We start from the raw sequence: 11,130 nt of genomic DNA on the forward strand, positions 1-11,130 counted from the left end.
TGAGAATATGTTCATAAGAAAACTTATGAGAATAATATCTGCATATTATTCATGGTTTTCTTTGGATGCCCTGTTTTGTCCAGCCCCTTATTATAGGAGGGTTTCCCAAAAACAGATGTCCTGGTTACCCAGGTTACTCCATGTGGAAAACTGGGACCAAAGTTCACAGTTCAAATCAAAGGCTCTTCTGGTGTTTCCATCATGACTGGGAGTTAGAAGGGCCTTAGGAGTTCTAAGCCAGGCACTGTGGCTGGAGACCAAACACAGGTTTCTTACTGCATCACAGCACCGTGATGCGTTGATGTGGTAGAATATTTTCGGCTTACAATTTGGAAGAATACAGTCCATCACAGTTGGGAAGCCATGCAGAATTCACAGCACCCGGTAGCTGCTGGCTATGTGGCTCTGAATTTGATCTGAAACCCGCAAAGCTAGAACCCTCAAACTTCTTCCAGAAACTTCCCCAAACCCAGAAGCAATCTCCTGAAAAGTACTACACCCTAATGCTCCACAACCTCCCAAAATACAACCATCGGCTGGGGACAGTGTGTTCAAACACAGGAGCCCGTGGGGACATTGCACATGCAGACCATAATGGACAGATGTCCTGGATGGCCGGGATGGGTTACAGTCACAGGAGCCCCTTAAGGTGACGAGCCTCCTCTCTGCAGTCAGGTGATGAAGGGTGGGAACACGTCATCGTGCAAAGTGTTGCTGCTGCTGGCACTGCTGGTCCCGGGTCAGGATGGGCTGAGTGTTGGCGTGGGAATTAACAATAGGCAGAGATAGGATCACAGCCATGAATCTCTTGAGGTAGCTCATTACTTCTGGAGATAAGAACATGACATGCAGACACCATAAACCTCCAACTCTTGGGCTAAGCTGTTTCACTCTGCAGCCTGAGCCGCATCCAAGGGCTCAAGGTGCCTTGGCAGCTTTGGGCACACTGGACATTTGCAAGGCGACTTTTTAGTGATGGCAAGTAGAACCTTGTGTCTCTGAAGCCTGTTCCCCAAGAGACTCCCAGGAAGGAGAAGACGAAGGAGTAAGTTTAGGGCCCCCAAGAGTCCTCTTTGAAAAGCCACGATTTCCCTTATTGTTTTCGGAAGCAGCCCTTTCCATGAGAAAGTTCCAAAAGTTTGTCAAATGGCATGTCTATTCACCCAGAGCCACATATTTGACCATGGCTTTGCAAACGTATCTCATGGCTTTCTCTTATCAGTGTCTAGTGAATACTGCTCAGTCCACATGCCAGCGAGCCTGTTCAGTCCCTCCCTTCCATAGAAAGATAGAAGTGTGGCAGGCCAGGCTGTCTGCCCCAGGCTTCGGTCACAGATAGTAGTGTGGGTGACAGGGCACCAGTATGACAGGTTCCCAGCCATGTCATACTGGATGACTCTCAGGGCAGAGCTCTCTAGGTCCTGTACACACACAGAGGGAGCAAGATTCACCTCTTGGAGGTTTGTCCAAAGTGGAGGTTTGCCCAAAGTGTAAGGACACTGTGGGTACACCAACATGTGGTCTCATCGGAAACAATAACAGTTCAAATGAGGTGAAATGGAAACAAAGTAGCGTGGATGGATACTTTGAGAGATTCTGTTAATACCGTGGGTCTGACCCTGCTCTGGTGTAAAAGGAACAGTCCTTTTTTTTTCTTTTTAAGATTTATTTATTTTTATTTATTATAAATGAGTACACTTAGCCGTCTTCAGAAGAGGGCATCAGATCTCATTACTGATGGTTGTGAACCACCATGTAGTTGCTGGGATTTGAACTCAGGACCTCTGGAAAAGTTCTTAACCACTGAGCCATCTCTCCAGCCGGAAAGGACCAGTCCTTATCCAAACAATTGCTACAGTGCCACAGCTTAGCTTATACACAGTTGCTGTCGTGCACTGGTACCTGAAGAACTGGTCAGAAGACTGATGAGCCAGCCAGCTGGGCTCTAAGGACCTCACCTGGCCTGGCTTCCCTGGAATCAGCAGCATGGGAAGATGGACCTGACTTGATGACATTGGCACATAAACCAACCCTGCCTAGAGAAAGGACTGTCTGGAGCAGACTCCTGGGCGCTGGCTGGAAACCTTCCCTTCCCCACTGTCCTGTCTGATAAGCTGATCCCCGTGTGCCTGGAGTGTCAGACACTGCATCATCTCTGTTAATAGTGGGATTTGCAGTAGGCCGCATGGCATCAGTCCAGTCTCAGAAGGGGTTAGAGAACACAGTTAGCCATGTGGGTGGCTGCCCCTGCCTCTATGACTGACCCCAATCAAGGCCCGGGACACCCAAGTTTGTAGTCACTTGGGAGAAATGAGTGTCATTTAGACGCCACGGGTAGAGGAAACAGGACTGTGTTTGTCATCCCTGGAACTCTGTCCGGGAGCCCCAAAGACCTGACCATGTTATGGTGACCTGGCTTCACTGTATATGAAAATTAACCTATGCGATTTGTCCCCCAAGGTCCCTAGCTATTTAACAAGTGACTGTTGTGACTGGTATCCCTGGACCACAAAGATGATGCTATTTTAAGTATCAGGCGGAACCTACCACGGGAACACACCCAGTGTGGAGTCCAGTCACGGGCATCACCAAGGCTGTGTCCACACTCCCCCTCCACCTCCAGACCCCAGACAAACCCAGCTGGCCCCTGCAGTGGGTGGTGTGGATAGTGGAGAAGAAGGATCGAGGGGAGTCAAAGAGCCCAGCCAGGCAGCATCAGACCTTTCTTTCTTCCCCTGGAAGGCATGGGAAGAGGCTGCCCACGGGGCTTAGCACTTTGCATGTTATTTTTAGGGGAAGTTCTACGCTCAATTACCCATGTTAACTCAACATAATTCACCTTCTGAAAAAGAAAACATGCAAAAGCCAGACATACTAGCCCCTGAGCATTGCTTAGGTCAGGCTGAGTCAGCAGAGACCCCCAGTGTGTGTCCTGGAAGGTGGGAGACAGTGTTCTCTGGGTGCTGCCAGGCTGTGCCGAGAACAGATCCTGGCACCTGTTTTTCTTTTTCTTCAGCCCAGGGCATGGAACTCAGAACTGCCACATACCAGACAAGGGCTCTATCACTGAGACACGCCGAACAGCACAACCTCCTGCCTGACTGTCCCACTCTGTCAGGCTCTTTGTCTTCCCGAGAGACTCAGTTTATCCTGAGAACAGACTTAGGTCCTCTTCCCTCATCATCCTGAGAGCTCCAAACACCTTCATCCCACAGAAGGTAGAGAATTGACTGCTAAGTCACAGGACTGTTAAATTACTGTTAAATCAAATGTCTCTTGGGACATTCTGGAGCAAATGGCCAAAACTCAACTCAAACCATTGTGAGAAAAACAGGGCTCATGTAACTAACCATGAAGTCCAAGGGATTGGCTAGATAGGACGGGGGCAAGCACCTGGTCTGGGAAGCTTCAGCTCTATTTGACCCCACAAGTGGTTCCAGAAGATGATAATCTCAAAGTCCTAGGGGTGCCTGGGTGATAAGGGATTCTGGGGAAAAAGGAGTACCAGGAAGACATGTGGTTGAGAACCAGAGGGTCGTCGCAGTGATCTAAGCATATGTCTCCAAATTATATGTGAAAACCCCAAGAAGGTAGTGTCGGGGGAGCATTTTTTGCAGGTTGATTAGGCTGTGAGGGTTCACCTCGTGCCCAGCACTAATGCTCCTACACAAACACACTTATAAAACCCCTGATTCCTCCTACTAAGTGAGGACCAGTAACAAGTGCCATTCTTAGAGCAGAAGTCCCCTCACTGGATGTAGAATCTGTGCTGCCCTTGGACTTGCAGCATTTATAAGCCATCCAGCTTCTAACCTTGTGTTATGGCTCATATGGGCTAAGATAGATTCTTCCTCTCCCCTGTTGGAATTTTTGTCTTACGGCTGCCACCACAAACAGATGCCACCCATGGTAGCCAAAGAAGAAAGAGATGCCTGAAAGTGTCCACCCTTTCCACCTATCCTCGAAGTAAACTGGCAAGAAATGGGGAATCCGCTAAGCCACGGTGATGGGGATAGAGGATTTAGGGCCCCACTGACTCTACACAGCCTTATCCCTGACAGACACTAGCAACAGTTCTGACCATTGTGTGGATTGGATCAAAGTCAGCTCAAAGCCTCCCATCCACATCTGGGCATCCAACAGGTACTGCTACCTGAATGCTAGCTTCCTCTGTCTCCATCCCTGTCAGGACTGGTCCTTGCATCTTCCTACTCCCCTCCCTGTTCCAACCCCTGGTCCTCTCACCACCAGCATGACCTGGAGCTGACAAGGAGATGCCTTCTGTATCCCGTCATCCTGGACTTTCTCCTAGGAAATAAAACAAGACTGATGGGCCCTCCAGGATGGACAGAGACAAGAGCAAGATAAGCCCTGAGCCCCCCACTGGCCATTCACCCATGATCTACTCACCCAGGCTCTTCCAGCAAGGATAGGACAGAAAACCGGGGGGTGGGGGCTTGGGGCTCATCATTGCTCTTCTGTGTAATCAGCATAGGAGGCCCCAGGGGAACACCGCTCCTGTCACATTCTACCCTAGCCATGTCCTTCCTGTCCCAGCTACCCTCTCATCCCAGCACATCCCCAGCCACATCCCAGAGTAGCCCAGGTCCTCTTCTATCAGTGGCTCTTCCTGCTCCCTGCACTTAGCGAGGCACTCCTGCTGGAGACTCCCACTCAGCCCTAGACGAGGGGCCAAGAAGAAGAGTGGGGTGTGTGTGTGTGTGTGTGTGTGTGTGTGTGTGTGTGTGTGTGTGTGCGCGCGCGCGCGCACGCGCGTGCGCGCGCATAGTTGATTCCATGAGCTCCATCAAAATCTCTCATTGGTGGCGGGTGGGGGGAGCGGGCATTGAAATGGAGCCTTTTTGTGTAGCTTAGCCCGACCTTGATCTTCTGATCTTCCTACCTCAGCCTTCAAAGCTTCCTTAGGAGCTTCAGTCTGACTGGGGCGTGTGCCACTGAGCAAGCGCCCTGTGAGCTTGCTTTACAATAGTGTCTGTTTCCTTACTCTCTGAAACAAACTTCCCACCGATGCACCTGATACTTTGTAACTCTGCAATCATAGAGCCCTGAATAGACCTCCAGGATGTTAGTGAGTCAGGTCCCTTCTGCAGGCCCCATTGGCTCCCACAGTGGTTGATGGGTGTGGCTTCCACAGACGCTTTCTCCCTGGTTCTGCCCTCTCTTCCCCACAGAGAAACCCTTCTTGGTTTTTGTTTGTTTGGGGGTTTGTTTTGGGCGTGGTGGGTTTATTTTGTTGTTTTTTGCTTTGGTATTTTTTGTTATTTGTTTGTTTGTGGTTTTGTTTTTGTTTTTGTTCTTTTGTTCCTGACAACCCAGGATAAACTCTTATACAAAGGCAGTTTTCTGGGTGTCTGGAGACCATTATTTTCCTGAGCACATTACACTGTCCCGAGATAATAGGGCCAGTCCATGAACACTAGGCACTGCTACTTTGTAGATAAGGAAATTGTAGCTCTGGATACCTAGAGATTCTCCCAGTGGAGGTAACCTAGATGGAAGCCACTAGGTCAGATCCTGACCACTTTACCTGACCAAGTAGAGCAGGCTTGCCCAGAAGGGAAGTGCCAGCCTTAGGTGGTGAGGATCCCCAAGCTCCAGCCAAGGGGAGACACTCTCTCCAAAAATAGTAGAAAAAACCAAGGAGGGTGGATATGGTGCTCCATGCTTGTAATTTTAAGAATGCTAAGGTAGGAGGGTTGTGGTGAGTTCAAGCCCCACTTACATGATAAAAGACCCTGTCTGAAATAAAAATTAACAGAGCTAGAACTTAAGTTTCTGCAGATGGAGCCGACGACCAAAGGGAATCCTCTCCCTCTCCACTCTGTTTATTGCTGTGGGCAAAGCCAGTGCCCAGCCCTAATGGAAAGGGATAGGACAAAGCAGCAGGGTCTCTAAGTAGGCGTGGAAGGCCTTGACCAGCCCGTGTCTAGCAATCAAAGCCCTGAGAAAGAAACCCATGTGTGCATAGAGGCAGTTCACAGCAAGACTGGAGTGCTAGGGGACCAGACACTGGACAAGAGAAACACAGCAGCCACAGAGCCTTGAGTTCAAGGGGCAGAGATCTCTTAGAGAGCATGAAAAGTCAAAAGAATGTAAGCCAATCAGTCTTAGGTACTCCCTTAACACAAACCCTGATCAGGAGTGGGGAAGGGCAGGCATACACTGCATACTCCAGGCAGACCTTGGGAAACATTTGTTGATGATGGCAGCCACCAAGCAGAGCAGAGCAGAAACACACGATTTAAATGGGCCTGTTACAGGCAGTGAGGGATGGCTAAACATCCTCAGATTTGAACTAGAAGGTTCTGTGTGTTTTAGCCACAGGAAATGAAGAATCTCTGGGTGTCCTGAGTGGTAGGAGAGCTAAGGACTATCCTAGTGTAAAGACCAGGGATGAGTAGAAGGAGGACCAAGGGGTAAACAATTAGATCTTCAGGAGAGGGGGTACCAGTACTTTGTGTGCAGTCCCCCATAGCCTCCTTGAGCTAGCATCCCTGTCTGCTTAGTTCTGAAAGATCTCTGGATTACAGTTTTAGAATCAGGATGAGGCTGCCATAATGACCCTCATTGCTAGATAGCCCATTCCAAAAAGACTTTTGGGTATGTGCACAGGATAGACACAGCAACATCCTGGAAAAGAAAACCTTGGGGAAGAGAGAGAGGGTGTGGCATCTCCCTGCCTGGCTTCTTGGACTGGCCGGAGCAGGTGCTTTGTGAATGCTGGTGTTTCCTCACAGTGATATTCTGTGTTATTTGAAGAGTATGTACTCACTGTAAGACACTCTCAGTGTCTTCACAGGGACCACACCATTTGCACTGTACTCATGGGGAAACCAAGGTCCAGTGGATTTATTTACCTTGTTGGAGCCCATCGACAGGACAAGGTAGAGCTAGGATTCCAGACTTCTTGGAATCAAATATCATGACACCCTGCCCACTGCCAGTAACCCTCTATATCCTTGGGGCATGTCTCTAGTCATCACACAGTGCACTCTCGGCAGCCACCCCACTTCCTCTCCTGTTTCCTACCCCAGAATGTAACTTGTGACTCCAGAGAGCAGGCCAAGGCTGAAGGGTAATCTGGGAATTAGAAAAACAAGGGTGACCATTTTACAAGTTGAAGGACCTGGACCCCAGGGATCTGCCAGAAATCCCCAGAGACGCTGTGAGCATTGTCAGACCGCAGGGAGAGGCGGTGGCTACTCTCCACATGCTGTGAGCAATGTGTTGCTCTATTTTTAAGATTCCTCCTTGGAAGGCAGCAGGCCTTGGAAAACGTGCAGTTCCAAACTGTTAAATGGAGCACACAGCACAGCTCTTCAGAGCGTTCAAGCTGACTACCCCCGGTGTCTACACATGCAATTATACCCCACCCACCCACAGCCGCACAGGGCACCAAATAATATCAGTAAATATAACCAGGTAGGGTATACACACCCACAGTGCCGGTGCCTGAGAGGCTGAGGCAGGAGGATTCTGAATTCAAGGCCAGCCTCAGCATCTTTGAGAGACTGTTGTCTCAAAAATAGAAAACAGGGGCCAGAGAGATCTCTCAGATGGTGAAGACACTTGCTACGGAACCAGACATTCTGAGTCTGATCTACGGGATCCACAGACTGGAAGGAGAGAACTAACTCCTACAGGTTGTCCTCTGATCTGTGCATATACTCGCGCGCACACACACACACACACACACACACACACACACACCCTGTGTCACCCATGTGCCTGCATGAATACACACACACACACACACACACACACACACACACTCAAATAATAAATAAATAGAATGTTGACCAGGAACAGTGACACACACCTTTGATCCCAGCACAAGGTAGTGGAGACAAATCTCTGAATCTCTAGAGTGAGATATAGACCAGCAAGCTCGCGCAGTGAGCCTGTGTCTCAAAACAACAAAAATATAATAAACATTGTTTTAATGAAGATGAATAAATAAATGGCTTAGAGATGCAGCTCAGTGAGAGAGTGCTTGCCTAGCACGTGCGAGGTCCTGGGTTCAATCCCCAACACTACAAAAAGCAGAAAAGAAGCAAATAAATAAATGTTTGCTGTGTTAAGTGCCTGAGCTTTAGAGGTTTCTTAGAAAGCAAAAAATAACCAAAGCAGTACGACTGAAAATGTATTTACCTTTTCAAAAGAATTCTTTTATTTTTAATTTGCATATTGGCGGCGGGGTATGTGCACATGAGTCAGACACCAGTGGAGGCCAGAGGGGGTCAGGTCCTATGGAGCTGGAGTTACAAACTGTCTTCTGTGGTCCTTGGGAACCAGGCCTCTGCAGTTAACAATGAGCCATCTCTTTAACTTTTTGAACTCATTAAGAAGCCTTCTATCCTAACAGTGGTCTCGGGGCCAGAAAAGGGAGGCACAGCATCCAAGCAGACATGGCCTCCTTTCACTGGAGTCTGTGGAGTACAATGAGTAGGTGGCACTGCTGTTGTCTGTGTCTGTGTGAGCAGTGCTGAGGGTCACAGGGGTCAGTCATCAAACCACATAAACAAAGATATCAGCTCCTAGGAAGGCGCCTGCCGCAGCCTTTCATTGGTGGTTCTTTGAACTTGGCTTTCACACGAAGATAATAGCTAAAAATTCCACATAATGATGGGGACTCGGCCTTACCCAGATCACACAAGGAACCTAGGAGGCTGAAATCACCCTGTATTCTAGCTACGTTTGGAAACCCAGACCCTGTCAACAGACCTTGACCCTTGCTGTAGAGGGGATGGGTCAGCTCTGGCCCTGGAAGTGGGTCCAGACCAGGAGCAGCTGGGACTCCCCATGGCCCACCCAGGTTTCCTGATCCCAACATTCCTGGTAAGTTATGCTTCCAGAGCTTTGCTTGCTCATGGCTAGGTAGGTGGTGTTTCTATCTGTCAGTGTGCAGCATGAGCCGTCAGTGTTAGAGCTGGGTCACCTATGGGCACATCTGGATCCAGGCTTGACTCTCCTATAAGGCGCTCAATGACGTGTTATTTAGAGAGGGATCCTGCTGGGAATCATGGATTGACGATGAAACCATGAGATTGAAGATCCTGGGTGAGCCTTCCTGGCTCAGAGCTCAAAGAACAATCTAGAAGCATCCAGAGCCGAGGCCGCTTGGGAGCCCCTGTGAGGGCCTGCACCGTGTTTATGCACATCCAGGGCTTTTGCATGGTATTTTCCTAGCTGGCTTTAAGCAAATACCTTGTCATAATATGTGTGCTAGGTTGCCATTTCTGATTCTTTTTTTTTTTTTTCCTTAAAGCTTCGATGCTGTCGGGAAAGAAAGCTTTGGAGACACAAGGCTGGCTTAGCCAAAAGGTCAGGGCTAGAAAACTAAACACAAACTCATACTGCCTTTGAGATGGCCTCTCCCACGTGGCTGCAGCTCCTGTTGCCAAATGGCTATACTAGCTAGGACCCTCCTCTGGGGAGCCCCCTAATGGAGAAGGTCGGATGGCACTGTTGGTGCTTGGGTCTGGGCAACACCAAGGATACCACGGGGGTGTGAGACATGGGATGGATATAGTACTACTTCTTCCTAACCATGTCAGGACCATCAGGCCCTCCCCAACCCTTCACACCCCTCCCCATGCTCATTGCACAGAGTCCGTCAGAGAACAAATCTAGTCTCACCTGGGGCAGTTTTCAAGCCCACCTTACCTGCACCTGATGGGCACCCAACCAGAACCCATCAATACAGATTTCCAGTTCCCTTCCACAAAGGAAGACGCCAAGGTGTACCCAAAAATATTAAAGGCCTGTTCAACCCCTACACCCTCAGCCTGCTGTACTGGTTTTTAACACGGGGACGCAGCTGTTTCCTCGGAAAACAGAGCATCTTATGCACTGCTTTTCATGTGTTAAGATTTTACCGGTGAGCACCAGCTTTTGTCCAGCTGGCACTCTCCAAACAGGTTGAAAGTTGGGGTCTGAGGGTCTCCCTGCTGGCCGAGCAGGGACTCTCTGGTCACATCAGGATCCCTGGTCTGGGTCAAAGCCTCACCCACTTCTCTCATTACCCTCTCTCTCCCCACAGTCCACTCAGGATCCCTAGTTCCAGCACAGCAGGTACAGACAGCAGCAGGGTCCATGCAGGGACCGCAATTTGCCCTGAGCCTTCTTCCCTCCTGCCCCAGGACTCCCCAGGAGTTTTCTGGAGGAAGAAGGCAGAAGGGCCGAGTGGGGAAATAGAGGCAAGGGCCTTGGGACAAGCAAGATGGCAGCAAGCCTGGAAGCTCTTGCCAAGGCCCCTGCCAAGGAGGACAAGATGAAAAGACCTTTGTTCCCTAGGTCCCTGACTGGGGCAGGGTCCCCTGGGAAAAGCTGAGCTGGGCTGAGTTCACAGCCTGCAGTGTTTCCTGGAAGGACAGATGTGACTCTGTGTCACCCACAAACCTGCCCTGCCCCTCTGAAACACGACAGAGCACCGGCTTTGAGAGTCACTGCTGGTGACCAAGTCCAGGTGACTACAAGAGGACAGAGGGGCCCATCATACCCAAAGGCAGCATAAGACCGTGGGATTGCCTGGGCCGGCGTGGAGAGATAGGCTGCTCTGCCTTCCGGCGCTATGCTTTCCTTCACCCGACCCTTCACAGGCTAGAGGGCCCCCTGGGTGCTTCTGGCACCCCGCAGGCACCCAGGAGGGAGGAGGCCGAGCCAGCTGTACAAAGGCCCTGCCATACCAGCAGGGTGCCCCCCTCCTCCTCACCCTTTTCTCTCTGGTAAGGGAGCTGAAGGCGACTAAGGGTAGCTTCCTTTTTGGGGTGGGAGAAGTTGGGATCAATGATCGGGAAGGAGAAGATTGTGCTGCCCGGAAAGGTTGAAAGGAAAGATCCAATATCGCCTCATTCTCCCTCACACCGTAGGGAATCCTGTTTCCTGGGGTACTCATCCTAGCCCAGGTGGTCCCGGGAGCGTGCAGAGGCAACCGTCAGCCAGTATCCGGGTAGGGAGGGGACAGTGGCTGTGGCGTCTCTGACTCTCCAACACCCACCCTCCTCCACTGCTGGGCGCGCCGCGCAGCCGCCAGCTCAGTGGAAGCGCGAGGAGCCCGGCAGGCTCCAGCGCAGCAGGAGGTGTGCGAAGTCGGGTGCGGGAAGAGCT

The sequence above is a fragment of the Rattus norvegicus genome, chromosome 3, assembly GCF_021556685.1.
Source record: "Rattus norvegicus strain SHRSP/BbbUtx chromosome 3, alternate assembly SHRSP_T2T, whole genome shotgun sequence".
Lineage (NCBI taxonomy): Eukaryota > Metazoa > Chordata > Mammalia > Rodentia > Muridae > Rattus > Rattus norvegicus.